This window comes from Astatotilapia calliptera, chromosome 7 (genome assembly GCF_964374335.1).
Source record: "Astatotilapia calliptera chromosome 7, fAstCal68.1, whole genome shotgun sequence".
Classification (NCBI taxonomy): Eukaryota; Metazoa; Chordata; class Actinopteri; order Cichliformes; family Cichlidae; genus Astatotilapia; species Astatotilapia calliptera.
Window position 1 is genome coordinate 30,816,627 of NC_137428.1, and position 24,435 is coordinate 30,841,061.

General features: G+C 38.5%; 1 long non-coding RNA gene across 2 annotated transcripts; it reads left to right on the forward strand.

The window, feature by feature from the left end:
• The first annotated feature begins 772 nt into the window (after positions 1-772).
• Positions 773-2,594, forward strand: LOC113027341 (uncharacterized). 2 transcript variants are annotated; one of them, XR_013910464.1, is made up of 3 exons: positions 773-892; positions 2,151-2,327; positions 2,413-2,594. It is a non-coding gene; the product is annotated as an uncharacterized LOC113027341 (long non-coding RNA). The 2 variants fall into 2 exon arrangements; XR_013910463.1 differs by lacking the exon at positions 773-892 and having other exon boundaries at positions 1,862-2,327.
• The last annotated feature ends 21,841 nt before the right edge of the window (positions 2,595-24,435 follow it).

Genomic DNA, 24,435 nt, shown 5'->3' on the forward strand with positions numbered 1-24,435 from the left:
TTTTTTTGTTTTTCATAGTATAAATAAACGATTCAAGTGCAGGTGAAAATAATATCAAGAGGAAAAATCACAAAGGTTGATGTAAAACGCTGATATGCTGAAAATACACGTGTCAAAATCTCCTGTTACCCACTAGAATATGTGACCTGAAACATTTCTTTAGTCACTCTGTCCTGATCTTTTTTTTTTTTTTTTTTAAAAACAAGCAAACAAAAAACCCATCACTTTCACATGCATTGCGTTGACTACCACATGCTAGGAGAAGTGCAGCTGTCACTGCAAAACATGATCTTGTAGTCTGAAGACAGCTGGAAACAAACCTGATCTGCTGGTAACAGGATACAAGTTTTAGGTAGAAACATGTCTCCAGTAAAAATAAACAACTGACCAGCAGGCAGTAGAAAGATAAACAACTGGAAAAGATGTATGCGTGTTCAAACATTCAGACCCTGACACCAAAATTTCACACTCTATACACATTCATCCTTTACTCTGCTTACATTGTAACAGAACATATGTGTATACACAGACACACACAAATGAATGTGTGTTCACAACACACAGGAGTTCTACACTAAATACACATCATGTACTTTCATAACACTGGCAGAAACAAGCATTACAACTCCACTAAGCAAACAAGGTATGTGCAGTTATCTTGACAGAAATAAAAAAGAAGAAGAAAAATCATCATATGCAGGCATGTATTCAAGGACAGGTACAATACACACTTTTGTGGTGTAACTCACTTATTCTCGGCAGCACTCTCACTCGCACACATATATACTTTTCTATATCTCTTTCATATTCCATAGGGGCTGGAGTTAATCCTCAACACAGGAGGTGTCATCACCTCACTGAGACTGTTGGATCCTGCTGACACACCTCAAGCGTAAGTCGAGATGAATTAATGTCATTTAGTTCCCTTCACAGTCAAACACTGGCATGCACTGTAATACTTTAAACTCACATATGCCTCAAACACGAAGTCAAATATTTGAACGGAATTGAATTCACTGTTTTTGTCAGCGCTCATATGTGCTGGGCTGTCATCTCCAATATTACAGCCGTTAGCTCACATGCTATTTGTTCACGTTCAGACTGTTTACATATTAATACGTCTGAAGAAGTATGATTAGTGGGAGTCCCTGAAACCTATTTGTGTTTGAGGAGTGTGGGAGGAAGAGGAAGAGTAACAGGAGCCTTTTGAGCTCTTTCTGTCTACCTCTCTCTGCATGTTTCCCCTCAGTTATTCTCTCTCTGTAAATATTCATTAGAGCTCTTTGTAACACTTAGTTCAGCTTTCTTTCCCTGATGCATAACCCTAAACACTGCTGCATGTGATACATGCTGATGAAGGTGACATCGTTTCAAAAAAGTTTTGATCTGCTTTTGGGAAACAGTTGAGATTTTTCTTTAATCTGCAGAGATGGCAAAGTAGGTAGGATCATTTGCTTTTTTTCTGTATTATTTTAAGTGCAGACATATGATTTCCACTGGTGTGTGATATTCTAAAGGTTCTTCTGAGTCACTGATCAAACTCAAATTTAGGTTGTTCAGAGTTTGATGGTTGTCATATCTCAGTTTTTTGTTGTCCTCTGACAGAGTCTGAAAGGCGTTTCTCTGTCTGTATTGAATTATCTTGCTTTTTAAAAATCACTGGGATAAAAAAAAGAATATGAAAATTATATGAACGGCACAGGTTTAATATTTGGATATTTAAGAGACAGAGTTAGTCTTAACCAAAAGTGAATAGACGCTTATTAAGAAATACAGCTTTGGCTTAGTAATTTCCCTCATTTATACCTTGTCCTCCTAGGTGGCATGCTGGTAACACAATGTGCAGCATACATGTAAAATTGTTCTCTATTGTTTTGCAAGGAGTTTATTATTGTTATGGTCCGGGTGTGTGCCAGTGTGTCTCCCTCCGAGCCGGCGTCTCCACCCCTGGGAGGGGCCTCAGTGTTTTTGCTGATCGCTTACACCTGTGGGTAATTTAGCCGGGGACTCATAAGGCCAGCGTACTCAATCTCTCTTCGCCAGATTCTCTGCTAACATCAGTCAGTGCAGGCCACCACCATAATTCCCTACGTATTTTGTGAATCTCCTTGCCTCACTGTATGTTTGTCTTTTGTGCACCTCTCTCTTAGCTACACCTAACTGCCAACCCCTGCCGAAGAGCTCCTACTTGGATGCTGGACCATCTGGCAGTCCCACAGGCTATTACCCGAATCACCTACCTGCCTCTCTGCCTCCATGCCAGGAGTTTTTGGATTACACATCCGGACTACTCACCCCTTTACGTCATCTCCGACCACCTGTGGCAAGTACGCAGTACGAAGGAGGATTCTGAACCAACAACATATTCATATGTCTCCTTATCCGTATCTGAACATCTGCACTCTGTTACAGTGACCCCGACCTTTTCCTGGATCTAATGTGACTTGCTTTCCAGTCCAATCCCCGGAATAGCTGTCCCCTCTGACCCGGACCAGATTGTTACTTAGTTTCAGTGGTGGAACGTCGTACTTGTCTAACTCACCTTTTTGTTTATGAATATTTGTGGAATCATTAAACATTATTCTTAAAATCTTCTTACGAGCTGTTCGGCGTCCTGCATTTGAGTCCTGTCACTCGTCTAAGACGGTCTCGGCCGTAACAATTATGTACCAAGAGCAGGTTTTACACTCTTTTCAGTTCCCTGTGGAGATTGTTGTAATTATAATGGGGCAAAAGAAAGTAGATGGTTGTGGGAAGCTGCTGTTCTATGTCACTCTGCAAACTACAACTTTATTAATAAAATCAATATGACTCAAACCATATTTTAGCACAAATCCAAAACTGTACTATATTACTGTGACATTAAAAACATTTAATATGGCAGCTTGAGTCAAGGGATAAACTGTCAGTTGCAGCATTTACTGCTTCACTGTGAAAGAGTTTGAAAACGTCATCATAAAGAAGAAACCTCCACAGTGCTTTGTGCAACAGGGTTAACGCTTTGTGTAAGCACCTTCCACCTCAGGCTGACCATTACAATAAGCCTTATTATCCCTATCAGAGAGGGAAGAAACACAAACATACATATGTAGGCACTTTTTTGATCATCACTAATAAACGATAGTAATGGAACATGTATGAAGTTATTTCTTGCCTTTGAAGTGATTCATGGATTTGCATCATTTTGTTTATTTGATATAAACAAATAAATCATTTCAATGAAAAGATGAATAATGTCATCACGTATTCTGTTTCAGAGGACATAATCTCCTTGACCTGTAAGACCCAAGACTGGTAGAAAATGAAATGAGTGGGGAAATGATCAAGACAGAGTGGAATTAAAGAAGAAATGGATTATATTTTAAATTAGAGATTAATCATTTACAGAAAATGTCAATCTCTGCAAAAAGTGTCATGGTCCTGCATATTGGACGCACGGCTCTGAGTTTCTTAGACTTTTAAATTCTTGTGCCACAGCTTTTATTTTATAATAAACATTTTCAAATTCAGATTCAGCCATGCCTCATTACCCTTCCCTAGTTACCTTGTGCATTTATAGGGCTGGTCTCCCTGCGTCCTCAGCTGCATCATATTGTGTTGCTGATTTGTAGTTCCTAGTGTGTTCTGTTCTGAGTTTTCTTTGGATTTGGACCACAATAAAGGCTCAACTTTTGCTCTGACAAGTTAGACTCAAAAGTCTTCATTTGGGTCCCACCTCCATACCTCCACCTCATGGTAAAAAAGACAGTTGATGATTTCAAATGAATATTAGTATAGCTGAAACAAACTGTCACATTTTAAAAATGGACTCATGCAATTAAATTACAGAAATAAATTGTGCTGTGTTTAAAAAAGTACATATGCTGCTTCCTGCTGTCTGTGTAAACAGTTGTTATCCTGACTTAGTGGTTAGGAGTTTGGCTTCTGCAGCTAATACCAGCTGGTAATTTAGAGAGAGATGGATAATTAGAAAAGACAGAGTTGTAGTTGCATGTGTATGCCTGTAAACTTGTAGTTCTGGCTTTCAGTTTCACTTGCAACACTGGGTCAGTCAGGTATATTGTAGGGGAATACATACAAAAGTGGTGCACAATAGGTGTACAGGTTTTCTGTTGGGTTTAATGGAGCAGCCAAACAAGGTTCTTTCCATGTGTGGCTACTATTTTTCAAACTGTGGAGAGTTTCAATTTATACAGCAGATAACATTGTAAGAACACCCCTTTGCAATAATAAATCTATTAGTAAATGCCATCACTTGTTCTTTGATGTTTCATTTTCAAAATACCTTGGGAAAAATGTTTCTCTCCTCCTCTTTTCTTGTTTCTCCTCCTGCAACCTCAAGTCTCGAAGTATTACTAAAATACATTTTATCATTACATCACCTTTCTCACTATCTTTTTTTCTCTCCTTCCTTTGTGGTTGTGCTGGTGATGACGTTTATCATTTATTTTACCCCACACGTCCCCATGTGCTTCACATGTAAGGGATTATCATCATCCCTTACATGTGAAACTCTCAAGATTTAATCCTATCAGGACTTCCCTTCTGCACTGCATGCAAATTCACCACTTGCCTTTGCACATGTTGTGTAGTCAAAAGTAAATTGTGTTTTTGTGCCAGGCAAGCACAGTTACTCTGAGAAATTAACATAAATAAATTTCAAATAGGATGGAAGCAGTGAATTGATTTCTTGGAAGGGAAGTGGGTATCATGAATAATGACTTAGCAGGGGCTAGTCCTTGAAGTCCCTGATGGAAACCAGGCCAATGTTTTGTATGCCTTGTACACTAAATACACTGGCTCTTTCTGACATCTAGTGGTGACATTATCAGTTGCACTGATGGTAGTTAGTATTCCTATTTGTAGGCTGAATGAATGACAATGGATAGATGGATAAATTCATCTTGGATGGTTGATACCTGATGCAAAGCTCCAATATTAGAAAGGAAAACACATTTTCATCTCCTCTCAAAATGGAAACTTTTGGCTAATATAATCAAGCAAATTACAAGAGATACCCCTCTCTGAAATTTAGTTATGACGTACCATTATTAAAATTTAATTTGTACTACTTGTGCTGTAGCTTATGATATCCCCAGTTAAACCATTGACTAAGGAGCAGGGATATCTTGGAATAATAATAAAAGTATGCACAGTATAACCTTAATAACAGTAAATTCTACTCTTGGTGAGCAGTAGACAGTTCATCCAGTTCACAGACTTGGACAAAGAACCTTAAGCCATACTTGACTGAAGAAATTTTTAGAAAGAAATATTTTCTGTGCTAAATAAAGGTAAATGTTTTTTATTGTCCCATATTAGATCTTCGTAAATCCTTGGTGGGGAAAGATCTTCAGTGAGCTGGTAAATTAATTTGTTACATCTTCCCTCCATACTTACCTTAGATCCTGTTATCTAAAGCATGAACAAAAAGCATCGTGCAAAAGAATTTGTGGTGACAGAAAAGCAGGGTAAGAAATCTTAAATCTCCAGTGATACAATATTGGATGAAACTCAATTGGTGTCATAATACTTTGATATGGACTAAATTTATTTAGCATATCGTTTCAAGCTTGGCAGCAGGGCTACTTAAATTACATCAGTGTAACTCACTAGAGAAGACAGCAGTGTAATTAAAGACCGGTGCTCACTGCTTCAAGGGACATTTTAGCAAAAAATTACGAAATGTGCTCTTTGTAGGACGGTGGCCTGAAACAAGAATAAAACGGTGCTTGTGTTCGCGTGCGTGCACTCTTTTATTCTTGTTTCAGGCCACTGTCCTACAAAGAGCAAGGTGTGCCTTGTCAGGGTTCATTTCTGGAATTTCTTCTTAATGGAGCTGGGATCATCAGTTGTGTTGTGCAAAAGTCAAGTTGGCACACAGCTGACAGCCCTATTTGACAACTGTTAGAATTCATATTATAACAAGAACCAGTCACTTAAGAAAAGAGAAATAACAGTCCATCATCACTTTAAGAACTGAAGGTCAGTCAGTCTGGAAAAGTGCTAAAACTTTGAATATGTTCCCAAGTGCTGTCGCAAAAACCATCTAGTGTTAAACGACAAAACTAACTCACATGACTCATATGAGTGGCTCACCAGCCTCAGACATCGCAAGTTAACAGCACCTCAGATTAGAGCCCAGATAAATGCCACACAGAGGTCCAGTAGGTTCAGAGGAGACTTTGAGAATCAGGCCTTTATGGTCAAATAGCTGCTAAGAAACCACTGCAAAAGAAAAACAACAAGCAGTTGACATTTGTTTGGGCCAAGAAACACTGTGCTAGATGGTCTGGCCTCCACAGTCACCTGACCTAAACCCAATCAAGATGGTTCAGGATGAGATGGAATGCAGAGTAAGGGCAAAAGGGTCAACAAGGGCTCAGCATCTCTGGGAACGCCTTCAAGACTGTTGGAAAACCATTTCATGAAGCTCATCGAGAGAATGTATGCAAAACAGTAATCAAAGCAAAGGGTGGCTATTTTGAAGAATCTGATTACTACATAATTGCAAATGTGTTCATTCATACTTTTCATACTTTTGATGCCTTCAGTCAGACTCTACAATGTAAATAGTCATGAAAACAATGAAAAAACATTAAATGAGAAGGTGTGTCCAAACCTTTGACTGGTCGTGTTTGTGTGTGCATGTGTGTGTTTATATATTTTAATTTAATTGAAACAATTTTGCTTTTTAGTCTTTAGTCAAAAACAAAACTGATGTTACTGTTTAGATATGATAATCATTACCTGCCAAGACAAACATGTTTTCATTTGATATATGTTAATTATAAGGCAGCTTTGACAACTTTACATTGGGATTTGCATGGTAAAAACTATTATGATAAATAGACAATTCTTCACTGAACAAAGCATCAAATAACATTAAAATTGCACCTCCTTATGTATAGCCCAAATACAACAGAATCATTATTCTGCCAGAAGGGGGTGCTGGTAGTTCTTCAGTGACCCAAGAAATTCCCTGATCAGGCACATTCATCTGCTACTTCAAGAAGTGGCACATTAGTGACACAAAAGAGTTTGTTTGTTTTTTAATACAGATGTTTCAAAAGTCTTTCTCACTTGGTAATTTTCATTTGGACCTCAATTTATAATAGCAGACAAGATTTAATAATGTGATTGTCTTCTAATGGAAATTTAGTATCCTAGCATCCTGACAATAGAATTAAATTAGTTTGCGGTTTTTAATTTATTTATTTATTAGAATGAAAACATTTTTCATAATCCATTCCCACTGTAAATGTAATCACTCAAATGCATTCATATTGCCCTTCCATCCAGTGGGACTATCATTCAGTTGAAATTCAGTGGTGTTTGCAACATTTCTATGTGTGAATTCAAAGAATGTAATACTACCATATCCTGTGATTGTTTTATTGCATCTTTTAATCAGTTTGACTTTTCTATTCTGACTTATAGTAATTAGGGGAAAAAAAGTGCTAGTCAAATGCACATTTCACTGAAATGAGAAATGTGTGACACATGTATCCAACACTGGAGACACACCATTTCATTGCAATGAATCTCACTGGACTGAGCTAATTAATGAATGCAATTAGTATTTAATGGTCAGGTCAGTGGCTGATCTTCTAAAGGACTTGAATGGACCATTATCAGCATGTGTATGGTCTTAGGAGGATGCTTCAATGTTGTCTCAAAGTGGTAATAATGCATTTTTATATATAAAAAACCCCATTAAGAACTCTCTATGAAATGAAGTTATGGTCAAAGCCCACAAAATTGTCCATGAAATCTAATCTAACAGCTCCTGAACAGCCTAAGATTTTCAATCGTGTTCGATTTTTTTCACAATAATTACTGGTCTTTGGCACCTTTTCTTTTCAGGCATATTCTGCCAGAACAAATAAAACACAAACTGTATTCATCTTTTGGCTGATTAGATCACCTTTCAGGACTGCGTGGTTGACGTCTTCTGTACTCTTAGTTTTTTACTGGTTTACACCAACACATCAATAAAATTATCTTATGTTATACTACTGATTGAAACACTCCGCTTTTCCTATTTGTTACAGTGGGGCAAAAAAGTATTTAGTCAGCCACCGATTGTGCAAGTTCCCCCACCTAAAATGATGATAGAGGTCAGTAATTTGCACCAGAGGTACACTTCAACTGTGAGAGACAGAATGTGAAAAAAAAAAAAATCCATGAATCCACATGGTAGGATTTGTAAAGAATTTATTCGTAAATCAGGGTGGAAAATAAGTATTTGGTCAATAACAAAAATACAACTCAATACTTTGTAACATAACCTTTGTTGGCAATAACAGAGGTCAAACGTTTACTATAGGTCTTTACCAGGTTTGCACACACAGTAGCTGGTATTTTGGCCCATTCCTCCATGCAGATCTTCTCGAGAGCAGTGATGTTTTGGGGCTGTCGCCGAGCAACACGGACTTTCAACTCCCGCCACAGATTTTCTATGGGGTTGAGGTCTGGAGACTGGCTAGGCCACTCCAGGACTTTCAAATGCTTCTTACGGAGCCACTCCTTTGTTGCCCGGGCGGTGTGTTTTGGATCATTGTCATGTTGGAAGACCCAGCCTCGTTTCATCTTCAAAGTTCTCACTGATGGAAGGAGGTTTTGGCTCAAAATCTCACGATACATGGCCCCATTCATTCTGTCCTTAACACGGATCAGTCGTCCTGTCCAAGAGAAAAACAGCCCCATAGCATGATGTTTCCACCCCCATGCTTCACAGTAGGTATGGTGTTCTTGGGATGCAACTCAGTATTCTTCTTCCTCCAAACACGACGAGTTGAGTTTATACCAAAAAATTCTACTTTGGTTTCATCTGACCACATGACATTCTCCCAATCCTCTGCTGTATCATCCATGTGCTCTGTGGCAAACTTCAGACGGGCCTGGACATGCACTGGCTTCAGCAGCGGAACACGTATTGGCACTGCGGTATTTGATTCCCTGCCGTTGTAGTGTGTTACTGATGGTGACCTTTGTTACTTTGGTCCCAGCTCTCTGCAGGTCATTCACCAGGTCCCCCCGTGTGGTTCTGGGATCTTTGCTCACCGTTCTCATGATCATTTTGACCCCACGGGATGAGATCTTGCGTGGAGCCTCAGATCGAGGGAGATTATCAGTGGTCTTGTATGTCTTCCATTTTCTGATGATTGCTCCCACGGTTGATTTTTTCACACCAAGCTGCTTGCCTATTGTAGATTCACTCTTTCCAGTCTGGTGCAGGTCTACAATACTTTTCCTGGTGTCCTTCGAAAGCTCTTTGGTCTTGACCATGGCGGAGTTTGGAGTCTGACTGTTTGAGGCTGTGGACAGGTGTCTTTTATACAGATGATGAGTTCAAACAGGTGCCATTCATACAGGTAACGAGTGGGGGACAGAAAAGCTTCTTACAGAAGACGTTACAGGTCTGTGAGAGCCAGAGATTTTCCTTGTTTGAGGTGACCAAATACTTATTTTCCACCCTAATTTACGAATAAATTCTTTACAAATCCTACCATGTGAATTCATGGATTTTTTTTTCACATTCTGTCTCTCACAGTTGAAGTGTACCTCTGGTGCAAATTACTGACCTCTGTCATCATTTTAAGTGGGGGAACTTGCACAATCGGTGGCTGACTAAATACTTTTTTGCCCCACTGTATATTAGCAATGTTTATGTTAATAGGTGAGCATACATGTTTTTATTACTAATTTTAGAAATTAGCAGTGCCCATTTTACAGCTAATGCCATTTTGCAAATCAAACAAAAAAGAAATATAAGACATCTGAATGTAAATTGTATTCTTATAGATGCATTTTTATTTTTGTTGTTGAGTGTGCGTGTGCGTGTGTTTGTATTTGTGTGTGAAAGTCTTCCCATGTGTTTATGGTTTCAAGTGACAGTTAAAAGGCAGAGTGAAGAGGCCCATCTGGAGAAGTGAAACATGAGCCATTATTTCACTCTCTTTGTCAATGTGTGTGAGTGTGTGTGTCAGCATGTGCATGAGCGACTGTCTGTTACTGACAATTCGGGTCAGTTATTGGCCAGTTAACATGTTGTCTTACACACTTAAGCAAAAACTGTATGAACACCTGCACAGCCTTACAAACATTTGCTTTGCTGCTCTACACCATAGACAAAGTTTCCATCCAAGTCTGAAGATGAAGAAAAACAGGCCATTCATCAGGAGACATGGGATATGGGACTGAGACATTGGTGAGCTCTGGAGACAGAGATGCATGATAAATGAAGAAAACCTGTTATATTATCTAACTATTAATATACCTTTGATAGGATATGTTCCTACCTGCTCATCCACCCTACTATCCTGAGGGGTTGGAAGATAATTATGTCTTACTGATGGACAATGTGATTGGGAGTGGAGGATCACATGAAAGAATATGGGGAGAGCACAGAAAAAGAAATTCAACCCTTTTGGGTATCGGGACATTAATGACTACTGTGGTCACTCAGAGCCAGATACCACTCTAATATAATGTAATCTACCTGGACACTAATCAGACTACGGTCTCATCATCAGTTGATGAGCCTGTCAGCATGAACTCTTAATGGAGTTGACCCAGAAAGGAAGAAATCTTTGTAGAACATCATTAACGGTGGATGAACAAAGTTTTGTAGTCTGGAGTTAAGTTTAGTTTCACACTTGTACATGCCATTTCTTCAAATTGTTAGTGGCATTTTTAACAGGCAAAAGTTTAACATCGTCTTGTGTGTGCACTGTCCAGTATCTGCAGTGGAATTACATTTCATTTTTACATGATAGCAGTATACTGCAATCTTCCAGTGTTACAAAATGTAATACAATAAAACAGCTCAGTTCACCATTTCAGTCCAACTGCTGCTTCATTGCCAGGCAATTTATGGTCTCCATCCAAATGATCCAGGTGATCTCTAAAATGCTGGTAAAATAAAAATTAAAAAAACTAAGGCAATATCAAAGTTCTTTTAAGTGCCACTTGACTGAAGGTCGGGTAGCTTAAGAGCAGAATTACTAAGTAAAAAAAAAAAAAGTTGAATGGCATTGGCTTCATACCAGTAGATATGGCTTCATCTCTTTGCAATCTCCTCCAAGACCATCAGTTACTGACCGACCAAATATGCACACAAGTACACTTATAAGGTTTTGGGGCTCTAGTGACAAGAAGTGCAGGTTAGTTATATATTTCCAAGGCCAGTATTTGCAATCAGCACATTTCTGATGTAAGCATGTGTGTTGAACAGATAACAGCACAATGCAACATCATCATTTATCACTATCCAGGTGTTTTCTGTCATCTGGGAAATGCCTGTCAGCTCTCTGAAGTATGATCACATTGTGCACAGACACAAAAGACCCAAAACCTCAATTATGAATCTTCTTAATTAGATGTGACCAAAAATAAGCTAATAAAATGTCTGTTGTCTGTTTTGCTGTTTATTTATATAGTTAGAACTGAATTAGGTGGTAAAGAAAGTTGTCTTTTAGTGCCTGAATTTGTAGCATGACTCAAAAACAGCCCATGGTGAATTATAAGTTGATTGGAGGCAAGCACCATCAACCCTGATTTGTGTGCGTGTGTAACACATTGTAAAGTGTTTTGAAGAACCACTGAGTTTAAAAAGGAGCTTTATATTACAACAACATTAATTTGAACAATGATAGGCAGAAAAAATATATTGTTAAAGTTCTGATGTAGAAGACAATAGAGAATATAAATGATGATGTTTTATATGCACATTATGCAGTTTAATGTGTCTTACATGGCATTTTCTATATACTGTATCAAACTTTGTCACCGTTTTTAACATATATAATTGGTGAACAAAACACCATTTTGTTATTTTGGCAAGACAGTGGCATGTATCAATAATGATGTGTCTTTTAAATAAAGAGCGTTTTTGAAAAAGAAAATACACAATAGAGAAGCAATTACATGCGGGTCCACTTCAGCTTTCCAGATAGTAAAAACACAAAGAAAAAGGCATTATTTCACTGTGACTGAGCATCTGTTATGGTGAATACAGGCCTATTTAATGAACACTGATCAGTGTCCAGAAGCAATTAACATGTTCCCAAAGAGAGATGGAGAGCCTTACACAGGATGGGGAAATTGAGAGCTCATAGGCAATTGCCAAGCCTGCAGAAGGAGGCAACACTCACCTGAGACACAGCACAACGTTCTATGGTGGAAATTCACAGTTTTCTTCACAGAAGCAGATAGAGAGGCAGGGACGGGGACAAAAAAGGATGAAACAAAGGGAGGAGAAATCGTCCCCAGATGGCAGGGCATACGGTGAGATGTGTAGAAGACAAAGCTGGCATGCTGATGTGACTTGGAGAGGAATAAAGGGACAAGGGATTTGTGTGTGTGTGTGTGTATCTGTGTGTGAGTGTGTGCTGGTGATTTAATCACTCCTCAGAGAATCATTACTCGCTGTTGCACAATAAATGACGATCTCCACGGGAAGAAAAAAAAAATCACAGAGTTTACAATTACGAATAATGCATCTAAAAGGTATAATATATAATATCTGTTCAATTTATTGATGAAATAAACGGTGTAGAAGTTATAAATTTTCTTTTAAAGTGTTTATAGCAGCCTGTAGAGGGCAATCACAGTCTATTCTTTATACATTTGTTCAAACTGACAAATTCTTGCACATATAAAACTGAGAGGCAAGTGTTAAGGTGAAAGACTCAAACGTTTGTCTAGACAGTTCTCTAAATCAGCAATGTTTCCAGAGAAAAACCAGTGGAGAAAAGTCATGGACTGGAGATGTTATTATTCTTACTTTTCACCTTACAGTTTTCCTTTGTTGACCCAATTATTCTTCAGCCAGCAACCCTGTTTATTACCCACTCGTGCAGGATGTATTTATCAGTTGATGATGTCCTGCTGTTCTGTAAACAGAATATTTATAGACTGAACATTGATTTAACAACTGGGTAATTAATAACAGTGGTTGACTGCCGTGCTCTTAGGTGTTCTGGTTTGATAATTAGAAACAGATCTTGAGACCTGAAGAGAGAGGAATATTTATCATCACCAGATCCCCTACTTAGCTTAGTAAGACCTTTATCTAAATATAGGTCAGGTGTGTGTGAGGCCACTATTATCTGCCAGTCGAAAAAGGATACACGGCTCAATTTCCATGGTTCATACAAAATGTCTTGTGGTGTCAAAGAGGCCAGAAGACAATTAAAGTCAATTACTGATTAGCACAGGGAATTGGTAGAAATGTAGACACCCCAGACTGTGTTATGAAAAAAAAGATATGCACATTAGAAAAAGATAAGAGAGAACAGCTGTTTTGCTGTTTGTTTCTTGTATTGTTGACTTTAGTAGCAATGTTGCTCAGACATACAGTGACAGTAATGTCTGTAATGATTTGATGCTCTTAATGAGTAGCACTAACAACAAGTCTTGGTACCAACCCTCCAATTTGAGAGCTGTTTGTTTAACAAAATTGCACACCAGATGGAAGAACATGCGATTCACAGTGCAGGTCTTGCACACATATATTGCTGGTGCATATCAGCACGATAGTCCAACATCAGTCTACACTGGAAATGAGCAGAGAAAATTCCTAAAAGTCCCACTTGAAAATTTCAACCTATCGCATATTTCAGTTTGTGACTAATATGAACAGCGCTGAGATTCTGAACAGCTGTGCTTGCAGGCTGATGTAAAGCTAATATTTTCTGACAAACCCAGATGGTTTCACACCTGTTTCTGCAACCATGACAGATTTTATTTTCATGCCGTATTTGAATGGACAACACGTTGTAATTCTAATCTCAATATTAAACAAGCCCCAGTCAAGGTTTCATTTTTACAATGGGAAAGCAAAAGATGAGAAGACGGAATTTGATTGTTGATGTGGGCCACTGTACGTATGACATTAAAGTGTGGCTAGATGTGAAGATGTTTCCATAGGCAGAAAATCAACATGTATTCTGTCAAACTGAGCAGCTGTGAACATCATGCAAACTGTTCAAAGACATTTACAAATCATGAAGACCAGTATGTGAACAAAAATGGTGGGCAGGGGGTTTGTGGCTGTACAGTATTTGTGTTTCTGTTCAATTCATGAGACATCTGGCATCCCTAAACCCCCCACCCTCTAGTGCAACATACCACACACACACACACCAAGACCTGAATAATGAGGTGTCATGTCTCCCTCACACCCTGGGACCTCCACTCATGCCTCATCCATTCATGTCATCTTCCAAATCCGTCTCTTGTGCACCAACTCTTCCGTGTTATACACTCATTCTCTTCTTTTAACGCACATGCATACACACACACATACTCACAGTGTCAGGATGGAGGTCAGGTCATTGTGATGAGAGATGAGGCTTCTATTGAGAATAATTACAGTTGAGAGTTGGATGCTCCCTGGCCTCTTCAGTATGAACAGCTCCTATTGGTCAGTCTGGCCCATGTCTAGCCTACCAGCTGCCCTGTTTGTTTCGGGTGGTGGGAATGATTATTATGAATGATGAAGATATTATTTATCATAGCAGTTAATTTGACAGCAGGGCTGGCTCTGGCTGCTTTGCTACAATGGCTGACATTGTTGAGGTGGTCATTATTCATTTTGTTCATCTGTCTTTCAGTCTAGTATGAAAACACTGATGTGAAGTACAAATAATGCAGACTTGACAACAGTCATTTTGTCTTCTTGCTGCTCAAAAGTGATTTTTTTAGGCTTATTTTTACTTTCCACAGTTCAATAATGATAGGTTTGTAGCTTGAACCCATCCGCTGGAACGTTGAAGACAATATAATTACACTGCAAAGCAAGACACAAGTAGGCAAAGTTCTTCATGTTACTCGTGCACGGGAGAGAACCGGACAGGCACCGTTCCTTCGCTTGACCCCAGTTGCTCTCGTCCGTTCTCCCGTACCACTGTTCTTTTATTGAGGTTACATGAATATGCATAAGTTCATTAACATATGACGTCTACATACACACAAAGAGTACCTTGCCTGTGTGTGTGTGTGTGTGTGTGTGTGTGTGTGTGTGTGTGTGTGTGTGTGTGTGTGTGTGTGTGTGTGGACTGCTGATCAAAGGGTCAAACATCCTTGGTCAGGAAGAGGGTAGCCTCCCCCTCACCCTAGATGGTTCATCCTAGATAACACGGTGAGGAAGTCCTGCAGTTCATCTAAACAAAGAGCACTTAGACTAGAACAGACGCAACTACGTTAATCCTACCATAAAACAATAAGACACGGTATGACCTCTCATGCTCCCAAAGTGCTGTCTAATACACACAAAGTTTGCAGACTATCAAGGATCAAAACCTCTACCAATCTACAACTAATTACAAAACTCTAAGCATATATAAGTAAATATTTCTAAGCATAAATGACAATCAACAATACAAATCTAACAAATAACAAGACATTTGTTAAGCAGACTGAGACAGCAATTAGAAATATATTATTTCTCTGTTGTATTAGAAGCTATTCCAAATATATATAGCCTTTTGTGACTGAATAACAAGCTGATGTGAATAAATCAGATACACTGTTGTACTAAATTGTGATGGAGAGACGTAAATGTATATCAATGAAATCTCATGTTCTGGTGTTTTATGACATATAATAAAATATAACTTTTAGAATGTAAAATGTAACTTTTAGAAAATGTTTATGAGCAAAAATGTGTGAAAAATGTTGCAATAAACTTTTAGAATGGTGTTGAAAGTTTAAGCGTTTATCATAAACACAGAAAAGTTACATTATTAAAGGAATAAAGTGTCATCAAAACCCACAAAACCTGCTTTGACGCACGTCTCATTGCTACCTTCAGTGATTAAATATTCAGTTTTTTCAACATCAAAAATTCACAAAGAAAGCACAAATAATATATCAAAACTATGTCAACAGTGAGTAAGAAGCCATTAGATCTCAGCATTTTCTCCATCAGAAAGGTTTTTTTTTTACCCATTTTCTTTTTAAGTATCAAAACTGTTTACGTTTAAGAGTTAAGACTTTGGCTCACTGACTAAGAAAGCCGAAGTGTGTGTGTGAGTGTGTGTCACAAGTGACACGGTGTCACTATAGTTAGGTCATCATGTTTAGGCTCATTCACTCCAAAATTATTTAGGCCAAATCTTTCAAATGGTGTCACTGCATACACATTTTTAATTCATTTCAATCACACAAATGCAGAAATAATTATTTGCAGTATTTTATCTGATTTATTATGAGAATGTCATGCCTTTGGTGCTTAACTTAAATGTACCAAAAACATTTTTCCTGTTTTGCCTTCACAAGTCATTATATGTTTTGTCTATCCACATTCACTCTGATCCACATACTGAACACATAAAAGTGGTGAGCATACTGCATGCCTCGACTGTACATTTAATTCAGTTAGTTGTGAAGCTCAGATGAGCACAGACCTTTTAGATATTACATTCCTACTTCTTGAATACTATATTCAGCCACAGCTTCCACCTGGTGCATCTCTATTTTATATAGTTCTACAATATGACAACCTGCCAAAGTATCTTTGTCACTAGTTTGCTTGGAGTTATTTTTTTTCATTAAATCAAGCAAAAAAGGTTGTTTTCTTTACCCTCTTTGTTATGCCCTTTAGCTAAATATAGATATCTTTTTATTAGATACATATTCTTCAAATAATGCTCCCTTTCATAAAATTAGGATAATTTAAAAAACATGTATTATAGCTCTATTATGTAGAAAAAAACAAGTCTTCTTTCCAGTTGTTTGTTATTGCAAAACCAACATAACATTAGGGATGTTAGTGGAATTAATTTCTTAGTCGACTAAATGGGGTGGGGGGGTGGACTAACCAACTGGTAAAATAGTAAGTTAAATTTGAAAACAGTTAAAAAAAATATATATCCTCATTTCAAAATGTAATGTGATCTCATTGGCTTACGCAGTGATGATGTCATAAGGACACCTTTAGAATCTTAAATCCTTTTAAGTTTTTGCATAAAGAGGAGTGAGAAGCAGCAATTTTTAATTCGTTTCTTCGCAGCAGTTGTGTTCGCAACCTTCAAACGTTCACCAGAGAAACATTTGGAAACCTTTTCAGAGTCATCGTATACAAACTCCAACATGTATCCAAGACAACCCGAACAAAGACAAAAAGATTATGCCACCTCTCCTTCCTGGCGTGGCTGGCCAATTTTCCCAAATGGCATCTTATCCCTCCAAAAGGCATTACAGGAAAGTAGGAAGGAAACTATCATCTCCAGAACAAAATTAAACAAACTGAAGACAAGAAACTTCAACTGGAGGAGAAGTGCAGACAAATCGAAAACCAAAATAAACACCTGGAAGAAAGACCGCAACACCAGCCTGACATTAAAATTATTAATGAGAGCTGGGGAATAAAGTTTGGTCAAGCCCGAGAGCAGATTGTGTTCCTGATTAAAGAAAACAAGCAAAAGAGCGCTGAACTAAAAGAAATGTCCGACCAGCTTCAAGACAGGAAAGCTACTATTGAAAGATCCAATGGGATCTCCAATACAGGGAGTGCAGAATTATTAGGCAAATGAGTATTTTGTCCACATCATCCTCTTCATGCATGTTGTCTTACTCCAAGCTGTATAGGCTCGAAAGCCTACTACCAATTAAGCATATTAGGTGATGTGCATCTCTGTAATGAGAAGGGGTGTGGTCTAATTACATCAACACCCTATATCAGGTGTGCATAATTATTAGGCAACGTCCTTTCCTTTGGCAAAATGGGTCAAAAGAAGGACTTGACAGGCTCAGAAAAGTCAAAAATAGTGAGATATCTTGCAGAGGGATGCAGCAGTCTCAAAATTGCAAAGCTTCTGAAGCGTGATCATCGAACAATCAAGCGTTTCATTCAAAATAGTCAACAGGGTCGCAAGAAGCGTGTGGAAAAACCAAGGCGCAAAATAACTGCCCATGAACTGAGAAAAGTCAAGCGTGCAGCTGCCAAGATGCCACTTGCCACTAGTTTGGCCATATTTCAGAGCTGCAACATCACTGGAGTGCCCAAAAGCACAAGGTGTGCAATACTCAGAGACATGGCCAAGGTAAGAAAGGCTGAAAGACGACCACCACTGAACAAGACACACAAGCTGAAACGTCAAGACTGGGCCAAGAAATATCTCAAGACTGGTTTTTCTAAGGTTTTATGGACTGATGAAATGAGAGTGAGTCTTGATGGGCCAGATGGATGGGCCTGTGGCTGGATTGGTAAAGGGCAGAGAGCTCCAGTCCGACTCAGACGCCAGCAAGGTGGAGGTGGAGTACTGGTTTGGGCTGGTATCATCAAAGATGAGCTTGTGGGGCCTTTTCGGGTTGAGGATGGAGTCAAGCTCAACTCCCAGTCCTACTGCCAGTTTCTGGAAGACACCTTCTTCAAGCAGTGGTACAGGAAGAAGTCTGCATCCTTCAAGAAAAACATGATTTTCATGCAGGACAATGCTCCATCACACGCGTCCAAGTACTCCATAGCGTGGCTGGCAAGAAAGGGTATAAAAGAAGAAAAACTAATGACATGGCCTCCTTGTTCACCTGATCTGAACCCCATTGAGAACCTGTGGTCCATCATCAAATGTGAGATTTACAAGGAGGGAAAACAGTACACCTCTCTGAACAGGCGATACTGATCCGATACTGATACTCTGTACAAAAACTTAATGTTTCATTGCATTTCATAATACAATATATAATTTTATGATGTAATTGTAATAATAACATAACCATATTGCTTCATAATGATTAGAGGACATCAGACAACTTGTTTTTTATTGCTTAATAATACAGAATAATCATATAGAAAAAAAAAAAAAAACTGAAGTTGTGCGCTATTTGAGCATGTTGCCTGCCTGCAGCACTAAAGGACTCTGCGAGAGACGTCTGTGTCCCTGTCCTCCTCTTCAGTTCGCCTCAACATAAGCTCATCATATTCTGTGATGTGATTTACTCCGAGGTGTTTGACGAGGTCAGTGGTGTTGCCACAACACCTCACTGTCTTGCCACATATATCACAAACCTGCGTCTGGGCTGTTTGTGGAGGTAAAACGCGTCCACACATGACTCTGTTTGCGCTCAGCCATTGTTGTGAGTGTGCAGGCCAGGGGCTGTGACACATTTATACAGCCGTATTTCACATATGACTATGAAAGGCGTAAGAGGAAGTAGTTCCTTCCAAATTAGACGATCCGAATGGTATAGTTTCTTTCCACTGCGTTCATTTTAATGGAAAAACTACAAATTTACCCCAGAGTACTAAAATATCGATATTATAATATGAGAATCGATTCTAGAACATAAATTGCTGGTATCGGAAGAATCGATATTTCAGTATCGATCCGCACACCACTAATGCACAGTAATAGTCACCTGCACACACAGATATTCCCTTAAAATAGCTAAAACTAAAAACAAACTAAAAACTACTTCCAAAAACATTCAGCTTTGATATTAATGAGTTTTTTGGCTTCATTGAGAACATGGTTGTTGTTCAATAATAAAATTATTCCTCAAAAATACAACTTGCCTAATAATTCTGCACTCCCTGTACATGGAACAAAAGAATCGAGTCCTCCAAAGAAAACTTGATGAAGCTGTGGAAAAAACTAAAGAGATCCTCCAACAGAAGGAAAAACAGGATATCAAGCAAAGAGACATGCAGTGTCAAAAGCATGGAGGAAAAATACAAAATGCTGAAAATAAGGTTGGATTAAACAGTGCGCAAAAATCAAGACCTTCTTAGAGAAAGAGGAACAGCAAGAAAGACTGGAAGAAGAAGAACCTGTTCTCCAGAACTTTTTTATAGTAAAAATCTGAAACTGCAAGAATTTTGTAATGACTTGAAGAACAAAACAACTAAACTGGAAGGAGAAAAGGAAAAACTGGAAAAACGATGCTCACAGATGGAGAAAAGGATCAATCTAATGGCGAGAAACAACTCAGAGGTCATTAAGGGGATATTATTGTCCTTCAACAACTTGAAGCACGAACATACTGAAATGCAGGCGCAAAAGTAACAACAAGACAAAATACATGAAGACCTGCAGTGTACGCTCCAAGAAATCCAGAGAAGAAATCAGCAGTTAGAAGACATGCACAAAGAAGTACAACAGAGTAATGCAGACCTGCACAATGCAAAGCTAACACAGGAGGCAACATCCAAAGAACTGAAAGAAAAGCTTGAAGAAAAACGAGCAACATTAGAAGAAGTGGAACAACGATGCGAGAAACTTGAGAAGCAAAACGCAGAAACAATCGATGAGTTGAAAATCCTCATCCTGGAGAATAAAGCGCTCATATGAAAAAGAAGAAAAAATGCTTCCACTTGCTCCGGAGGAAGAACACTGCTGCTTCCTTACCTGATGTAGCCTCGTCTTCCTCCCCCTCTGTTCACCCCCCAACCAGTCCCGGCAGTTGACCGCCCCCTCCTGAGCCTGGTTCTGCCAGAGGTTTCTGCTAGTGATGGGATTTCCGGCTCTTTTTAGAGATCCGGCTCTTTCGGTTCGGCTCACTAAAAAGAGCCGGCTCTTTCGGCTCCGAACCGGCTCTTCAGGTTGTTTTGTTGCTTTAATTAATTTATTATTAACAATAATATAAAATTATGCACAAAAGGAATTACTAACGTAAAAACAAGTGGTTTTATTTATATATGTTTATATATAAATATATGCGGTGGCCCCTAGAGACAAAACACGTACAAACTCCAAAACACATTTCTAGCATGAACTGAACTTCCAAAGCAGAGCTACTAGATCACTTAAATTACACAATTGAAAGCATGTGTGTATTGTTTGTATATTTATACACAGGCACTCATATATATATTCAAATAATTTAAAAAAAAGTTCATTTACCTGTTATTACCACACACCAAATCCGGTCGTTGGTACTTGCTGGCTTGTGTAGCCACAAGATAACAAAGGCTCAACACTGCGCCCAGCATCCTGGAGCACTTCTGTTGTCTTTTGTACGTGTTTTGAGTTTTTATGTGCTTCTGAGTTTTTAAATGCTTCTGAGTTTTTACGTGCTTCGGAGTTTGTACGTGTTTTTACGTGTTTTTGGAGTTTGTACGTGTTTTGGAGTTTGTACGTGTTTTGGAGTTTGTACATGCTTCAGAGTTCGTACGTGATTTGAAGTTTGTATGTGCTTTGTCTCTAGGGGCCACCGTAAATATACTTTTATTTATTCACTCCACATAAAATGTAATAAATAAATCATATAATACAAAAACCAGCTATTCACATTTCAACTTTTAACTATTTAAATTTTCAGCTTTTTCCTTTTAAACAAATTTAAAGTGAAACAACACAAAACACTGCAAACCACAACACAATTAAATATAAATTCAAATATGAAAACAAAAAGAAGATGCACATTCTCTGTCATATGGGCCCGCATGAATAAACTTTCTGAATCCTTTATCATCCGCAACTGAAAATAGTTGTGGATGATTACTATACCTTTCTAATGTGACGTTGTTGTCCCTGGCTCGCTTTCTCTGTCTCTCCCTCCGGCTCTGTTCCTGTGCTACTGCGACTGTAACTACCGTCCTCCCCCTCTTCCCAGCGCAAGCACAAGGCTCACGTGCAGAGTGAAGCGGGGAAAAAAGTGCGAGAGGGAGGGTGAGAGAAAGAAAAAAAAAAACCCCCACGGCTCGCGTCGTTCACGTCAAAGATCCGGCTCTAAGAGCCATTTCGTTCGCAACCGACACATCACAAGTCCAAACCAGTGGCTGAGTTTCTGCAGAACTTACAGTTAATGCTCACCAAAAGACACCGGGAATGCCAGCCATACCGTCAATTTTTTTGATCCCACAACCAGAGATGGGCAGTAACACGTTACAAGTAATGCGTTACTGTAATCAGATTACTTTTTTCAAGTAATGAGTAAAGTAAGGGATTACTATTGCAAAAAAGGTAATTAGATTACTGTTACTTTCCCGTAAGCACGTTGTGTTACTGCGTTACTAAAACCGTGATTTTTTTGCGAGTGTCTCATGACAATGATGTAAGCGAGTGCGACGTTCGTGATAACAGCTGTGTGCAGATCAACAATGGATAATATATCGAGTGCAGGAGAAAGTATGACCGTGCAGCGTTTAAAGCGTGGAAGTACTGACCTTACTTTGAGTTTGATTCTGTAAAAAGTGACAAAAACATTACTGTCCGCTGTTCACTGCGTGGGAAGAAAACTTCGTTTTTACAGCGAAAAACCCCCTGAACATCCGAGCAAGCACCGACAGTATACTGCCACGGGAATGTGAAACTCACAGATTCTTCCACTGACTGCTGCGGCACACCTGCACCAGGGCAAACCTCCGCCTGCCCCACTCGTGCTATACAGGTGAAACTAGAGCAACAGGACTGCTGAGTCTTTGATTTTATTTATTTTCTGCTGTGTTTTACTTGCATTTATTTGAAAGAGTGAGTGTAAACACAAAAAACTATTTTATTTTATATGCTGGAATGTGCAGAAAATAGGTTTAAATGTTAAACAAATTTCTTCCAGTCAGAGAATGTTGCATATAATTTAATGTTTGCTTCATGCGTAAAGTTAAAAGACTAAAACTAATAAAAGAAGTTTCAAAAAGAGACTTTTTCATTTGATTACATTTTATATGATGGATTATGCAGAAAAATAGAACTGGGCTGAAAGATCTATTGCTTTATTACCTATTCAGGTTGTAAATCATGTTTTTTAAAGTAACGAAGTAACTAATTACTTTTGAAAATAAGTAATCAGTAAAGTAACAGGATTACTGTTTCAGTAATTAGTTACTGATTACTTTTTTAAAGTAATTTGACCAACACTGCCCACAGCACAGAAGCTGTTTCAGACCAAATCTGTGGGTTGTGGTACAGGAAATGCTGAGCAGTCCAAAGACAAAAAGCTGTGATGCAACTACAAATTTCAATCACTTTGAAAACAGTACTGCAGATTTAATTTAATGGTAAGGGTCCCCAAATTGTCAACCAGTTTCTTATTTTTGTCCTGCACCAATGCATTTGGAGGTTTAGTGCAACCATGAAGCGATACCAGAATTTCAAGGCAGCCAGATATTGCAAATTGTCCGTTTTTGCATTTCCCAGATTTAATAGGTCTAATTGTAATTGATAACAAAACATTTCTTTCTATCCTTTCTGTCTATTTGAGAGAAATTTTACAATGATTTTGTTTCATTTGCTCAGAAGGGAAACACTGGTGTCCAGTTTTTAAGCAAGCTAAGATCTCCCCTTTTTTGGAAGTAGTGACAAAACTGCCCTTGTGCAGCTCAGTGATATTGTCCCAGAGCCCAGTGAGTCTCATGCAAGTCTTTTTCTTACACAGATCAAAATCATTTGTAGAACTCTGCAGGAAGTCCTTTGAATCCTGCTGGACGGTGACAATAAGCTGCTGGACACCAACAGACATCTGCTCAAAAAAAGGAGTGACTCTATGGAAGGCTTCTGAGATCCATTCAAGTTGGCTGGTTCATCCAATATGATAACTAATTAAAGTAAAATTTTCACATTCACTGTAGATCTGTATGGTCTCCTTCACTGTGCTAGATTAGTTGTTATGGCTATCAGGAAGCTTCGGGTGTGTCACCAAATTATGACTTGTTTTCTAACTTAAATCCATATATAGCTGGAACTATGTTGTTAATAGAAGATGCTCTGTCTATCTCTTTAATTAAAGATCCCTTTAAAGCTTCCTTTCCTACTGTTGGTCTTATTGTCAAGCAATAATCTTATCTTTCTACTACCTGTGTTCTATTCCTTATTGGTCTTTCTTAAATTGTGTCTAATCTGGCTGTCTTTCCATTACTTTCTGTGACTTTGACCCATGTCTGTTCTTTAATATGTGGGTTAAATTTTATAAGTAAGGTTATTTTCTGCTATGACAGAAGACAAATTGGTAAAAGAAAGTAGGTGGGTTTCCTCAACTGTTTAATTTTTGTTAACTATAAGTCAGTGATCCAATTCCAGTCCCCAGCTACTTTTATTAGTTGGGGATTGGAATTAGATGAGAAGATGATAGCCACACCTGCCCTGAGGTTTGTACTTTAAATAAAAATAAATCCTTTCCAAGCCTTTTCCAAGTCAACAGCATAATTATGAGAGCTGTGTGTTTCTTGTAGGAATAATATGTCTATGTTTATAGTTTTTATCTGTTTAGCTACGATCGCTTGCTTAATTCCATCTCGGTTTGGTCATTTTTGTAACCAAAATCCTTTCTATTTGCCAAGGTGCTTATAACCTACCATCTTTTGACTTTTTGTACAGAGTTTGAGTCTGCGAAACATGTTTAAAACCTTGCTGATCTACTTTAACAAGTAACATTATTGATCATCTTGTGATACAATGTCTGAAAACTGTCTGTTTGCTCTAACTTTCTCTCTGTACCACTGGAGTTTGGCCTACCACCAACTCTACACATTCACCATCCACCACTGAA